Below are 15,417 nucleotides of genomic sequence, written 5' to 3'. Positions count from 1 at the left end.
TGGCTACCACTACACCAAAAGCTCAAACTATGCCATCAGAGAGGTTAGCCAGAGACTGCATAGGTCCGAAGGGAGGGGTTGAGGGTCCTACATGATAACAGTTTAGCCCTCCGAGCCGAGAAGTCCACATGGGACACAGGTGACCACGAGGCAAGTAAAGAGCACTAGTGGGATTTGAACCTCTCCCCAGCAGAGTCGCCAGTTTGTTAACACAAACCAGCTACCACTATACCAAAAGCTTGAACTATTAGTGAGGATGCCACCAAAGAGGTTAGCTAGAGTTCACACAGGTCTGAAGGGAGGGGTTGAGAGTCCCATGTGATAACAATTATCAACTAAGTTCATTAATAACTAACTTATTAAATGGTGTGATTCCTACTAATCATAGTTCAAAATACCTCACCAAAGAAGTTCCTTTAAAATAGCGGTCAGTGACATCATTCCTAAAATCCTATTAGACTAGTTGGTTGAGCCCAAGAATAGTGAGAAAGTGGCTTGGGGTTCCATTCCCACCACACATGATTCGTCTTATATCATTTTGTCTTATATGCCCTTAGCATAAGACAAAAGAGTTATGCCACCAACTATCCCAATAATCTCAGATGGCTTAATGGAATGAGTGAATTAATTGCAATTGAGAGGTGAGGGTTTTTCATCTCTGAATAAACTTTGACCCAATTGCTAATAAAACTTTGGTGGTTTGCCACGTAGTAGTAAAATACTCACCCACATTATAACACATGTCAAGACTCCATTGGCCAAGATCCTTGATTTGCCACATCATCATCTAGATTCCACCTCATCATGTAATGTCACCTTTCCATGTCATCAAGTTCTGATTGGTCAAATGTCATGTCACCTATTTTGCCATGTCATGTTGATGTCATCACTGGCCCACCTGGTCAACCTTCGACCACATAGGCCATAACTTTTGCATACAGCCTCAGATTTCATCCATTCAAAATGCATCAGAAAGCTATCAACAAGCTCTTTGATTTGGTACCATTTTTGTCCAATTTTGAGACAAGAAACTTTTCAGCTTTTTAGTCAACCTTTGGTTTGCCTATTTGACCAAACCTTTGACTATATATATCTTGAGCATACGAGCTCCTTTTGAGGTGCTTCAAGTTGTATTTAGAACATTTCACTATGCTCTATGCATTGATGCCAATTTTGGGAGATTTTGAGTGGGTTAAATTTTTGAGGTTTGCAAGATCCACTTGGATCACACATATATCCATCAACTTAGATGTTATCTTTCAACATCATTTGAAGTATGATTCAACAAGAAATATCAATCATATGCTATTCATCATACTTATATTCTCTCGGTATGCATAGTGGCATCATGATCCTAATGCCTACCAAAATAATATGTAATATCCTAGTAGAATATGAGTTATCTGATTTCTAGCACACTCCGGGACAATACCAAATGTAATCTATCGAATAACAACCTTGATCTTAGGGACAACAAAGTAGTCTCCATTATGAAAAGTATCACGATCTCTGACACACTCTGGGACATCAACTTAATGTAGTCTATGGTGATATGTTAGTTATCATGATCTCCGACACATTCCAGGACAAGTTAAAGAAGTCTTTCATGATAATAGATCAAGAACTCAAGAACAACATTTTTAGTACCATGATCTTTGACACATTCCATGACAACAATCTTAATGTAGTCTATCATGATACATTCATTATCATGGTCTTCAACAAATCCTGGGGCAACAACTTAATTTAGTCCATCATGATAACAAGTCAAGCCATTGTTAAGATTGTCACCTTACAATAGTAACCTCACAACACAACATCAATGAAAATCGTCACCTTCCATGATTTTTTCCAACAGAATCATGTAGAAACTCACATGATATCCACCATGAACCATGACAAAGGGTGGATCCATCATAGTTTCTCCTAGAGGGTGGAACAATGGCTTTCACCTTAAACTTCTCTCTCACAAAGAATAATGTATTACAAGGAATTTCACCTCAAAATTTCTCCCTTTGAACAAATATTCTAGGAAGTCATATCCTCTAGCTGCTCCCTTAGAAGCTCTCTTCATCCAAGGATGTCTGAAATAAACTTTTAGACTCCCCTTGAATTTGATATCAATCTTTTGACTTTCTAGTGACAAGTCGTCACTTCCTCATGATGTACATACGGGTGGGCCCATCAAAATCATGCAATCATAAACATGTGTTTTTAGACTCCCTCTTAATATCAATCTTTTGAGCTCTTATGTTGCCTTTGAAGAAGTGACAGACTCCCTCTTAATGGAAGAATACTTTGCTCACATAGTCCCACTCATCGAAGATATTTTTCTCAAAAAACTCATAGATCGAGTCCTACACTAATGCCTTGGCAACATACCTAGTGCGCCATTTTTCTCTTCCTACAAGAACATCCCTAGAGACCAAGGAATGGAACAAGAGTACATCAAGGCACATGACTCTTCTTATTCATACTTATAAGCAAGAGACTATGATAACAATATAACACTCAAAGATAATAAATACTTATATGTACATCAATATCCTTGATATAAATGCTCCAATGAAGGTGTACATGCATCAAATTAGAATATGCCTCCAATGGTGAATAAATATTGGTTAAGCTAATTTTTCACGACCCCCATAATGTAAAATTCCCACATACTTCATTATTATAAAGTTTTCAATTAATTTGATCCATCAAGTGGTTTAGCTCAAAACCTTTGAAAAGAACAATGCTTCTACTTGTAGATGAATATCCATAATGATATTCGTATTCAATCCTCTCGGGATGATCCTTGTGTTCCTGCTCTAGTTCTATACCCATGTTCCAACATATTAATCTTCCCCAATGACTTTGGAGATTGAAGCATCATCCTCCTCAAACTTCTTTAATTTTTTATTGTTGATCAATTTAGCAATTCCTTTCTAGATTTTGATCTTGATATATGTCTAAAATATGAACAACAAATTGAATGCTGAGATAGATTGACTTTGATTCCAAATAAACACCCACTTAGGGAAATCAAGATGGCTCATGCATTTTGACTATAGAATACCCTTGACTAGTCCTCTACAAGCCACAACATAACCAACAATAATTTCCAGAGGAAGCTTCCATCTAGAAATCTCATCTATGATTTGTGCTTATGCCCTTAATTCCTCATAAATAAATGTTCCCTTGTCAGGTTGCCATTGTAATGTTCCCTTGTCAGGTTACTTGGGAATATTGAGACCAAATTCTTATAATGTGAATTGTAGAAGACTTCTTTCAATTAAAGACCTCGCTCACAATGGAAAACTATAAAGACTATCCCTGCAAAACCAATGCCACGTCAACATTCTCTATAAAATGTAGAAAATTCAATGAGAGTTAAGGTCCTTTCTATATTGACCAATCAACATTAATTCTCAATTATCATTAAATTTAAAAGAAATACATCTACTAGATACCAGATTTTAGAATACCGAGATGATTTAGGTAGGATGACCAAGCTGAAATAAGCTTCAGAACCTACTCAAGAACATAAGGGCAAGAATATTGTAGGAGTGCTTTACCACCTTACCATGAAGCATTTAAGCTTCCCCGAAATCTTTCTTGACATGAAAGATACCCAACCTGACAATGAGGAAGTTTAAACAAGTAAAACTAAGAGTAGTAATGGAATGTGTGGTTAAATAAAATCATATTGTAAAAACCATTCACTAATAACATGGATAGCCAAATCAATGTATGAAAGGAAATCATCAACATTCCTTGATCAACATGTATAGATCTATTTTTTGTCACATTCAAATTTCCACTATGCGCTAACAACATATAGGCATAGAATTAAATATGCTTGCTAAAAATGGTAAACACTTAATGGATACATTAAGTCAATGCCACTAAGTATGGTGTCATTTCTAACATACCAATAAAACATATTTTGTTCATAAATCAAGAAAGAGAAAGAATGAATAACAAGTTAAGCCACATCTTAAATAGTTCCTTGAAACTCAACTATCAAAAGAGAGAAACATTACCAATATACTCACATGTGGATTTAAGGAACCATATCATACACACCTCTATTCATCTGATCTACCTTTCCCTAATTTACCCATAATCACCACCCTTCTAAAATTAATCTTCCTCCCAAAGAAACATTAATCACATATAGTCAACTTTTTTTAAGAATAAAGAAAAGGAATTGTCTAACGCATAAGGAAATATAACTCTTTCATTCAATAGTTCATCAATGATCACAATCTTTCTCCTAGAACGAAATATAGAAGAAAATGAAACATTAAGAAAAATTGGACAGAATTCCTCTATTTTTCTTTATAGATGACAAATAATCTCATTCACCATTTAGAATTTGTAATACAAACACTTCACAAGTGTACATATTCTTCCCATTTCATCATTTTATTCTATTCTCACATTAATTTACAAAGAATTTTAATTCTATATCATGGTAAAATTTCAATTCTCTCACAAGAATGTTCAAAGACGAGCTCTTCTTATATTTTATATATGCAACAATTTCATCTTTCTTGGTTCAAAAGAAACCAGTTAACAACATTCATTATTAAATCACATAATCCATGAAGCTTTTAAGACACATCTAACCAAGAAAATAAAATAACAATATCACAAATTCAAGTCATTGAACCTAATAACTCTTCTCTAGGCCCCTTTGTATTCAAGAAAAATATGTAATCAAGTCATGGACATTAAGAGTCAATACTTAAATTTATTTGTTTCGGTATCAAAATTATACCATGTCAGCCTTTACAGGTGAGAATGGTAATTTGATTTATAAAAATAGAACTATTCCAATGAATAGAGGGAAAGTTGAGGAATGAATTAAGATTTATAAATAACAACTAGTAATTTAGCATAACAAGGATAGAAAGATAACAGTTATAGAATTTTGTAAACTCTAACACCACAGGGTGGTTATATTTGTTGGATTCCTATCAAATTTTAAATAATTGTTCTAAACCTTCAATTCCTATCATCAAGTACGGGGAGTTACACATAAATTGGTTGACCAAATGTCATGGTGTAATTATCAATGAATACACACAATAAGTAAAATCAAAGAACATATACTGGTATCATTTGATGGAGTATATGAACTATACATCATCCTCTATAACAAAATGTGGTTGAATAGATCACCATTGCCAGACATACACAAGATCTGCTTGACCAAATATTGATCAAGGATGGACTCGACATGGTATCGATTTGCTTGATAAAAGGCTGAAATGATATTGGTTATGCATGTCATCACATAATATTAAATATATCATGGCTTCTTGTGTCATAAAACCTATGAGATACGATTCCCATTATTGGCTATGTTCTCCTAATTGTTTTCAATCATGACCATTCTATATCAATAGCCATAATAAGTTTCATGCATTCTATGTCATAGTAAGTGAAATTTTAGAGGTAGAGATATGGGAAGCACATTCATTTTGATGTATTAAAAAAATGTAACAAATTGTATCCGGTTTTCAAAGAAGCATTTACAGGTTGCTTCTAACAAGTTAGCAATACACAACGATTGCTTGGTCTTATTATGCTTTTGTGCTCTCAACACCCAACAACAGGAGAATGACATAATTTATTTTACATGATGTTATTTGCATGGAGGGAAGACCCTAATCAGTTTGGTTTTTAGATGGGTATTTTAAATTGATCACCATTATTTTTCATGGAAACAACAAGGTAATAGTAGTCATTTCCACATACAATTTAATCGTAGAAAAATGTGCAATGTAGAAGATTTGATAGTTAAACATGTTACAAATCCATGAGATTTGAGAATGGAGGACTTCGAAACATAAATTGATTACAATATCTAGACATTCATCAATAATAAATCAAAACAAGAACGAGCCATTCAATATTTATTTGTATTGAACAAGACTTTGAATGTATTCAAGTTTGCATTAGATAGTTAAAAAGGATAGAGAAACTTGGTGGAAGCCATCAACTTTCTTCCTGAAACTTGTTTTCCTTTCATGCTCCTTCCTCTTTCCTGGCTATTTAGCTCCCCATTTAACTCCCCAAAAGAGATGGTACCGTATCCTTTTGTAATTGTCCACCCCGATACTTTGTAATTGACGTACCTTATTATTATATTATTTATTCTTTTTTGTACAAAATAAATTGGTTCATTAATCTACGTGATACAAAACTACCCATCTTATTTAGAGGGAGATGAAATGGGTTGTGACATCCTTCCCCCCTTAGATAATGCATCAACCCGATGCAAATAAGTAAAACAATGCAATCATATTCAATGAAATTTAAGAAAACTTATATGAATAGGACTAAAATCTAACTTTCATTACTCATAATAACACATGTACTTCATTTAGTTTTATCAATAGCATTGACTTCTATCTAGTTATCCAAGTCAAATTTATTTTTTCTCAATGAAAACCTACATTTAATTTGAATGCATTCTAATAAAACTAGTACATAACTTTTCAAAGATGGTAGTAACACATAATTGGTGTAAACATTGTTATAGGAACGATAAAATCGCTCTTGAAATAAGCACATGTAATAATCAATCATCTCAAGAACATTTTTCTATGTGTGTGAATTCCATTACCATTCTATAGTTTTACAAGGTTCTAAAGACTACCTCTCTCCGACAATATTCTCCCTTTCTTATGTTGTGTCATTCCCTCTGTTGCATTACAGGAATAACACCAAAATATCAGTCCATTGTATATTATAAATTAGATCAATCATCCTAGAAAGTATCAAATAAAATACTTCTTTATCTCAAGGATTCTCAAAATTAACATATTATCTTAAAATCACGTGATATCAAAAACATACCTGTGCTTATTTATCATACCTGGGTCTCGCATTGATTTGACCCTACTAGTAGATACTTCATATCCGCTTTCTACCATACCCATACATATACACTCATAGTGGTTTTAGCTCATTTTCAATATCAGTAGCTCAAGGAGATCAATTCAAATATTAGGAGTCAACATTTTTCCTTCAACTTTATGACTTCTTAAATCATCTTTTAATCACATCTTGATCACGAGTAACATAAATAATCAAGTACACATACCATATGTACCATCTAACATGTGGTGCTCGCTAAGTGAGTAATCATCCACATCAATAAGTCAATGTCCATAAAACATAATCAAGTAATACAATCACATTACATCTAATTCATCATCATTTAATTCATTATGAAATATAATGACATGTGCATATAACATCATCAATGCAATCATCATTACGTATCTAAATGCTTGCAAAAGTTGACATTCAAATGTATTTAAATCATAATGCATCATTTAGCTCAAAATTAATGACATATATCCAGCCAATGTTATAAGTAAATGAATGATATAAAGGCCACATCGTCAAATGTATCAAGCAACATTGACCCGAAGTTCTACATTAATAGATAATAAAACCAAATCCCAATTAGACATATCGACCAAAGGTCTAAGTCAAATACATAATGACCAAGTCTATGTTGAACAACATATCAACTAGGAGTCCAAAACAAAGAACTCAAGACAACCAAATCGCCGATCATCATTCATGAACTAAGTTGACTAAATTATAAAACAAGTCAACAACTTTCTATAAAGAAGTCACATACATGGTGGATCATCACATATGCATAACACGAGTGCAATATATGTCTATAAATAAATAAAAGATCTATACATACCCTTTTGCATTCTCATAGGAAGATCACATTTCCATACACTTGCCACATAGTCCAAAAAGTCAAGTTAGGTTAGTCAAAAGTTGACTACACATAGTTGAATCAACAAGTAAATAAAATATCTTCCAATTAATTATGCAACTTCATTCTAGTTTCCAATTTACAAGGTGCAATAATAATCACATTTCATAAACCAATTATCAACCAAATTGTCGAACACAACATATCATCACATGAATATGCCATACATGAATATACTGAAGACGTTAATGTACATGTCAAACTTTATTTCATTGTATGTAAGAACCAATTCCTACTAAATAATTTATGCATCATCAAATGCAAGAAACACAAAAATAATCAAGCAAAATACTAGTTTGAATAGTCAACATCTATTTCATTCACCATAATCAAAGGTTAGAAAATAATTATCCATCTAAGAATGTAACATGACATTATCTAGGGATGCTGACCTACATGTCATCCATCCATCAAAATGCATGATTTAGTAAATTCATGAAGTATAATATAGAGTATCATACCTCAATGAGCATCACAAAAATTGTTGACCTGCATGTTAGACATGGAACAATAAGCACATCATACAAGTGCAATACCATCTGTATATGAGCAATGTTAGTATGCTAATAGAAACCAAATTTAAATAAAGCTTCTTCAAACTAAACAAAATTCATAAACTTCAAGATAGACTAAGATGAGCTCTCAATTGAGAATATGAGCCATTAATAGACTCTCTCAATAAGAAGCTCTCTTGTTGAGTGGCTTTGTCTAAATAGATAGGATGTATGCTCAAGCTTATGATTCAAAAATGGCTTCAAATGGAGTTGGAATTTGGGTGTGAGTGTATGGTTTTGATGTAAAATGGCTTCTTAAAATGGCATTATGACTTTACTTCATGGATTGTGTTATTTTGCAAAGGGGAAAGATCCAATTTATAGGCAAGAGGCTTGAGGGATTGAGGGCTAAGATGCAAGGATAGGAAAAAGGTCATGGAGGGCTCAGATTGCATGAGAGGAGAGCACATGGATTGTGCTTCCTCATAGCCAATCAGGGAGTGACACATGTCACAAGGTGAGAGGATGGAGGAAAGGGGAAGGATGAGTCAACAAAGGAGGCTCAAGGGATAAAATCTTCATAAAGACCCTCATAATGGCTTGTAAGAGCAATAAAAGGGCTTGGAAGAGTCATTTATGGCCTAGTGGGCTTCATAAAGTTTTATGGTTGAGATATTTTGAGGGAGATGAGAGCAATTTTGACTTGGGCTTGATTAGGAGGGTTTTAAGCTTGCTTAGGATTGTGCAAATTATTAGAGGATGGATTAGGATGGTTTAGGATTAGCTTAGGGATAGGCAAGTGGATGGCATTTAATGAGGGTGGGTGAAGAAGGAGATATTTGTTAACTTTGGCTTGGGTTAGTAAGTTTTAACCCATGTTTAGGGAATGTGACAAGGTTAGGAGGGGAGTAGGATTAGGTTTAAAGACATCTTCTAGAAGAGTCTAGACTTTGGATGAGGATAAAGACTTTCTAGAATAGTCTAGAACTTCCTAGGATGAGGATGAAGACTTTCTAGAAGAGTCTAGAACTTCTTAGGATGAGAATAAATTAGATTTTTAGGAAATAAATAAAGTTTTATTTATTTCAAGGGTTTGGGTTGAGGAGATATTTATTAAAACTTTTTTAATAAACATGAGGATTAATATTTAATCTTAATTAAATATTTTGAGTTGGGATTAGGGGTAGGAAATGATGGGATTAGCCTTTAATCAAAATTAAAAAAGGATTAGAAGATTTTGGAAGAGGTTAGTGGTCTTAAGGAAATTGGCCAAGTTTTGGGCAAAAAATAATTTTTTAATTTATTTTGGGTTTTTTGGTCAATTTATTAATTAGATAATTAATAAATAAGAAAATAATGTTTAAATAAGATTTAAACATTTTTGGGAGGGATTCCTTAATTAAATATTTTTAATTAAGATAAAGGGATTTAATGGCATAAAAATAAATAAATTAATTAAATAATTAATTAATTAATAAATGATGATGTCATCAATTTTTTTTCAGAAAATAAAAATACTTTATTTTCTAAAGGTTTTTAGGTGTCTACACCATCTACCATATGATTTGCACCATTAAGAAAGTCATCTAGGTATTATGCTCACCAATTATCTACAAGGATTATTAAATCCAAATTTTATCATTTCTGTAACCAAGGCCCTTAAGCCCATCTCGTCACCAAAGTGTGCTTAACTAACATATAAGCACAAGTTGTGATGTATAGCCTTTACGCCATTTAATCATCACATAAAATATGGTTGAGGTGCTTTCCTTCCCAACCATGAAGCCTTACACTTCCTTGGTATTCTACCTAACACAAAATGCCCAACCTTGCAATGCCTGAATAATACAAAATGCACTTCCTTGGGATCCTACCTAACATGTAGAATTCCCAACCTAGCAATGCCCACATAGTACAAAAGGTACTTTCTTTGGGATCCTACTTAACATGTAGAATTCCCAACCTGACAATGCCCAATAATGCAAAAAGCAAGAGATATTTGGTGCAACCATGAAACATATTACTTTCCACATATGTCCAAGTATCTCTAATCATGGATGTGGTAGGGAGATGCAACATGGGCAAGCATATCAAATAAATATATGCACATAGCTTTCGCCAAAGCATTTTTTTAGTACCAATATTACACTGGTAGGTGGAGTGAAAAATGAAAGCATCACTCTTACCCCTCCTTGTCTATCCAGATTTAGCACCCACAACGGAAGGTAAGCTTTCCAAAAAATTAAAAAATAAAATAAAAATAACAATAAATGCAAAAGGAAGAATGACATGTTCTTCACAATCTACTCCCTTATACATCCTATCATTGCTCCACATTGAACATGAGACTAGCATAATAAAAGTACACACCCTAGCCACCTCAAGATCAAAGAAATCTTCAAATCAAGATTTAGAATTCTCATATCAAAATCCAAGGAGGCAGAAAACCAATAAAATAAAGGTGAAAAAGATTTAGACTAGATAGGTCACATAAGAAATCGATGGTTAGGTGGTCACAAGGAATATTTTCAAGCTAGCCCCTCATCACATCAAAGTTCATGAAACTGAACATAAACAATGAAAACCAATTCACATAAGCCACAATTACTCTCACTAATCATCAAGATAGAGTAGATGTTTAACGACACCTTGCATCCAAGAACCGCTAAGAACATAACTAAACTTCACATGCATCACATGCAATCTTGATAATAACACATTTCTAAATACATAATAGAACATGCAATACTTTTCAAATGAAATTCATGTTCTGCTTACTTATAATACTAGGTTACTTATGAACCACATGAATCTGGCATAAAAAAAATAATTCTCACACCACATGTTATTTACACAATAAAAGACATTTTTTTTCTATCACAAGCCAAGTCTTGATTTATTAGACACTCATAGCCTAGTCCAAAAGTCAACCATCATTTGACTATCTCAACAATTACTAGAAATTCACACCCTTCTTGCATCACACATGCAAAGAAATAAATACTTCAAGTATAATATAACAATATGCATATTATACCATCACATAATTTAAATCAAAATATAATCATAACCATATGAGGTATGCAAATTACCAATCATTCCATAAACTTTCCATTTTGACAATCTTTAAAAGAATACAATGTCAACCCAAAATCTTGACATACATAAGGGGCATCTTATCCATCTATGTCAAAGTAATCATAACTGGAAGACACACCATGCAACCCATGTCATCAACTCATATAACATAAATTAAGCTAGTTGACTTACACTTGTGTGTCTAGCATAGTGAACTCAAGGCCCGAGTGTGGAATCAAGAGCTCTAATACCATATATAAAGATTGTCCTTGCAAAACTAATGCCACGTCAACATTCTCCATAAAATTTAGAAAATTAAACAAGAGTCTAGGTCCTTTGTATATTGACCAATCAACATTAATTATTAATTATCATTAAATTTAAAACAAATATGTCTACTAGATACTAGATTTTAGAATACTGAGATGATTTAGAAAGGATGAACAAGCTGAAATAAGCTTCAAAGCCTGCTCAAGAACATAAGGGCGAGAATATTGTAAGAGTGCTTTACTACCCTACCATGAAGTTGTTTGCTTCACCAAAATCTTTCTTGACATGAAAGATACCCAACCCAGCAACAAGGAAGTCTAAAGAGGTAAAACTAAGAGTAGTAATGGAATGTGTGGTTAAATAAAATCATGTTATTAAAACCATTCACTAATAACATGGATAGCTAAATCAATGAATGGAAGGAAATCATCAACATTCCTTGATCAACATGTATAGATCTATTTTTTGTCACATTTGAATTTCCACTATGCACTAACAACATATAAGCTTGCAATTAAATATGCTTGCTATAGAGCACTGTAACACTTAATGGATACCTTCTGTCAATGCCACTAAATATGATGTCATTTCTAACATACCAATAAAACATAATTTGTTCATAAATCAAGCAAGAGAAAGAATGAATAAAAAGTTAAACCACATCTTAAATAGTTCCTCGAAACTCGACTATCCCAAAGACAGAAACACTACCGTTGTACTCACATGTGGATTTATGGAACCATTTCAAACACATCTACTCATTTGATCTACTTTTTCCTAATTTACCCATAATCATCACTCTTCTAAAATTCATCTTCCTCACAAAGAAACATTAATCGCATATAGTTTAATTTTTTTTAAGAATAAAGAAAAGGAATGGTCTAATGCATGAGGAAATATAACTCTTTCATTCAATAGTTCATCAATGATCACAATCTTTCTCCTAGAAAGAAATAGAAGAAAATGAAACATTAAGAAAAATGGGACACAATTCTTCATTTTTTTTATACAAGACAAATAATCTCATTCACCATCTTGTAATACAAACACTTCACAAGTGTACATATTCTTCCCACTTCATCATTTCATTTGATTCTCACATTAATTTACAAAGAATTTTAATTCTATATCATGGGAAAATTTCCTTTCTCTTACAAGAATGTTCAAAGACAAGCTCTTCTTATATTTTATATATGCAAAAATTTCATCTTTCTTGGTTCAAAAGAAACCAATTAACAACATTCATTATTAAATCTCATAATCCATGAAGCTTTTAAGATCCATCTAACCAAGAATACACAATAGCAATATCACAAATTCAAGTCATTGAACCTAATAACTCTTCTCTAGGCCCCTTTCATACTTAAGAAAAATATGTAATCAAGAATGGTGATTTGATTTATAAAAATAGAACTATTCCAATGAATAAAGGATTGAGGAATGAATTAAGCTTTATAAACAAAAGCTAGTAATTTAGTATAACAAGGATAGAAAGATAATAGTTATAGAATTTTGTAAACTCTAACACCACAGGGTGGTTATATTTGTTTGATTCCTATCAAATTTTTAATCATTGTTCTAAACCTTCAATTCCTGTCATCAAGTACGGGGAGTTACACATAAACCGGTTGACCAAATGTCATGGTGTAATTATCAATGAATACACACAATAAGTAAAATCAAAGAAGATACACTGGTATCATCTGATGGAGTATATGAACTATACCTCATTCTCTATAACAAAATGTGGTTGAATAGACCACCACTGCCAGACATACACAAGATCTGCTTGACCAAATATTGATCAAGGATGGACTCAACATGTTATCGATTTGCTTGATAAAATGCTGAAATGATATTGTTTCTGCATGTCATCGCATAATATTCAAAATATCATGGCTTCCTGTGTCATAAAACCTATGAGATACGATTCCATTATTGGCTATGTTCTCCTAATTGTTTTTAATCATGATCATTCTATATCGATAGCCATATTAAGTTTTATGCATTCTATGTCATAGTAAGTGAAATTTTAGAGGTAGCGATATGGGAAGCCCATTGAATCTGATGTATTAAAAAAAAATGTAACAAATTGCATCCGGTTTTCAAAGAAACATTTACAGGTTGCTACTAACAAGTTAGCAATACACAACGATTGCTTGGTCCTCTTATGCTTTTGTGCTCTCAGCACCCAGCAATAGGAGAATGAGAGAACTTATTTTACATTATGTTATTTGCATGGAGGGAAGACCCTAATCGATTTGGTTTTAACATGGGTATTTTAAATTGATCACCATTATTTTTCATGGTAACAAAAAGGTAATAGGACGTGTGTCATTGTCATTTCCACATACAATGCAATCACACATATAATAATATGCAATGTAGAAGATTTGATAATTAAACAGGTTACAAATCCATGAGATTTGAGAATGGAGGACTTCGAGACGAACTGATTACAATATCCAGACATTCATCAATAATAAATCAAAACAAGAATGAGCTATTCAATATTTTTTTGTATTGAACAAGACTTTGAATGCATTCAAGTTCGTGAGATAGTACATAAGGAAAGGGAAACCTGGTGGAAGGCATCAACTTTCTTCCTAAAACTTATATTCCTTTAAAGCCCCTTCCTCTTTCCTGACTATTCAGCTCTCCAGTCGCCTCCCAACCCTGTTAGCAAAACTGTCCCCACAAGAGATGGTACCGTATCCTTTTGTAATTGTCCCCCCCCCATGCGTACCTTATATATATATATATTTGCAAAATAAATTGGTTCATTAATTTACGTGGTACAAAAGTACCCATCTTATTCGGAGGTAGATGAAATGGGTTTTGACAAAAACATATGTTACACCAACTTAGATGATCAACATTATTTACAAAAACTCTGACTCTTGGATCTCATGTCGTTTGGGATGTAATTGTAATGAATTTTTGATTAAGAAATGGATCCTCAAGATGTGAGTTTATTCTTGCAATTTGAGGGTTTAACTTGATATGTCAATCAAATATATGCTCGACATATATCTAAGAATGATATTGTATATATTGTTCTTCTAATTATTTATCAGATTTCATCACATGAAGTGGTGATGAGGCATACGTAATTGATGCGATAAATTCAAAACATTAATTTACCCTCTCCACCAATGTTCATATCTTCCTATTTCAGTTACTTAATGAATTTATTTGTTGCTCATCATTACTTTGCCAGTTTTTACTTCTTACTATCTCTCAGTCTCGTTATACTTGGTCTTTAAATTGGATTGTTTGCATATGCAGTGATGTACAATCCTACAAATTTGTGAGTAATATTTTCCCCTTCTTAGAGATTATTTTCTTCATATTTGGGCACTGATCATTCGAGATAAGCATCTAAGGATATTGATGGATCAATTTCTTATTCCAATCATTGAAATGAATTTATGCTGGTGTCCATTGGCTTGTATTACTTATATATCTTCAATCTCCTTCCTGGACTCTGTATATCCCTGTCTCTATCTGCTAAGGTGTAATTCCAAGTTCATGGTGCTATGCCTTGTTGCTGATGAAATGTGAAGCCTATCTCCTTATTTGTGCCTTGCTCGTGGTTCCTTTTTCTTTCTTTCTATTAATCTTTATGAGATTCCAATGATAATCCTTTGGCTATTTCCTTTTCATTTATGGTTTGGGAGTGTTAGATTTAGTGAAGAGAATGTAATTATGTTTTGATTTGCTTAGATTTACTAATACTCCTCCTCGTCCATTTATCAAACGAGAGATGTTGTT

The sequence above is a fragment of the Cupressus sempervirens genome, chromosome 3 (genome assembly GCF_028749045.1).
Source record: "Cupressus sempervirens isolate cs-2001-9-10 chromosome 3, ASM2874904v1, whole genome shotgun sequence".
NCBI lineage: Eukaryota > Viridiplantae > Streptophyta > Pinopsida > Cupressales > Cupressaceae > Cupressus > Cupressus sempervirens.
This window is presented reverse-complemented; position numbering follows the sequence as displayed.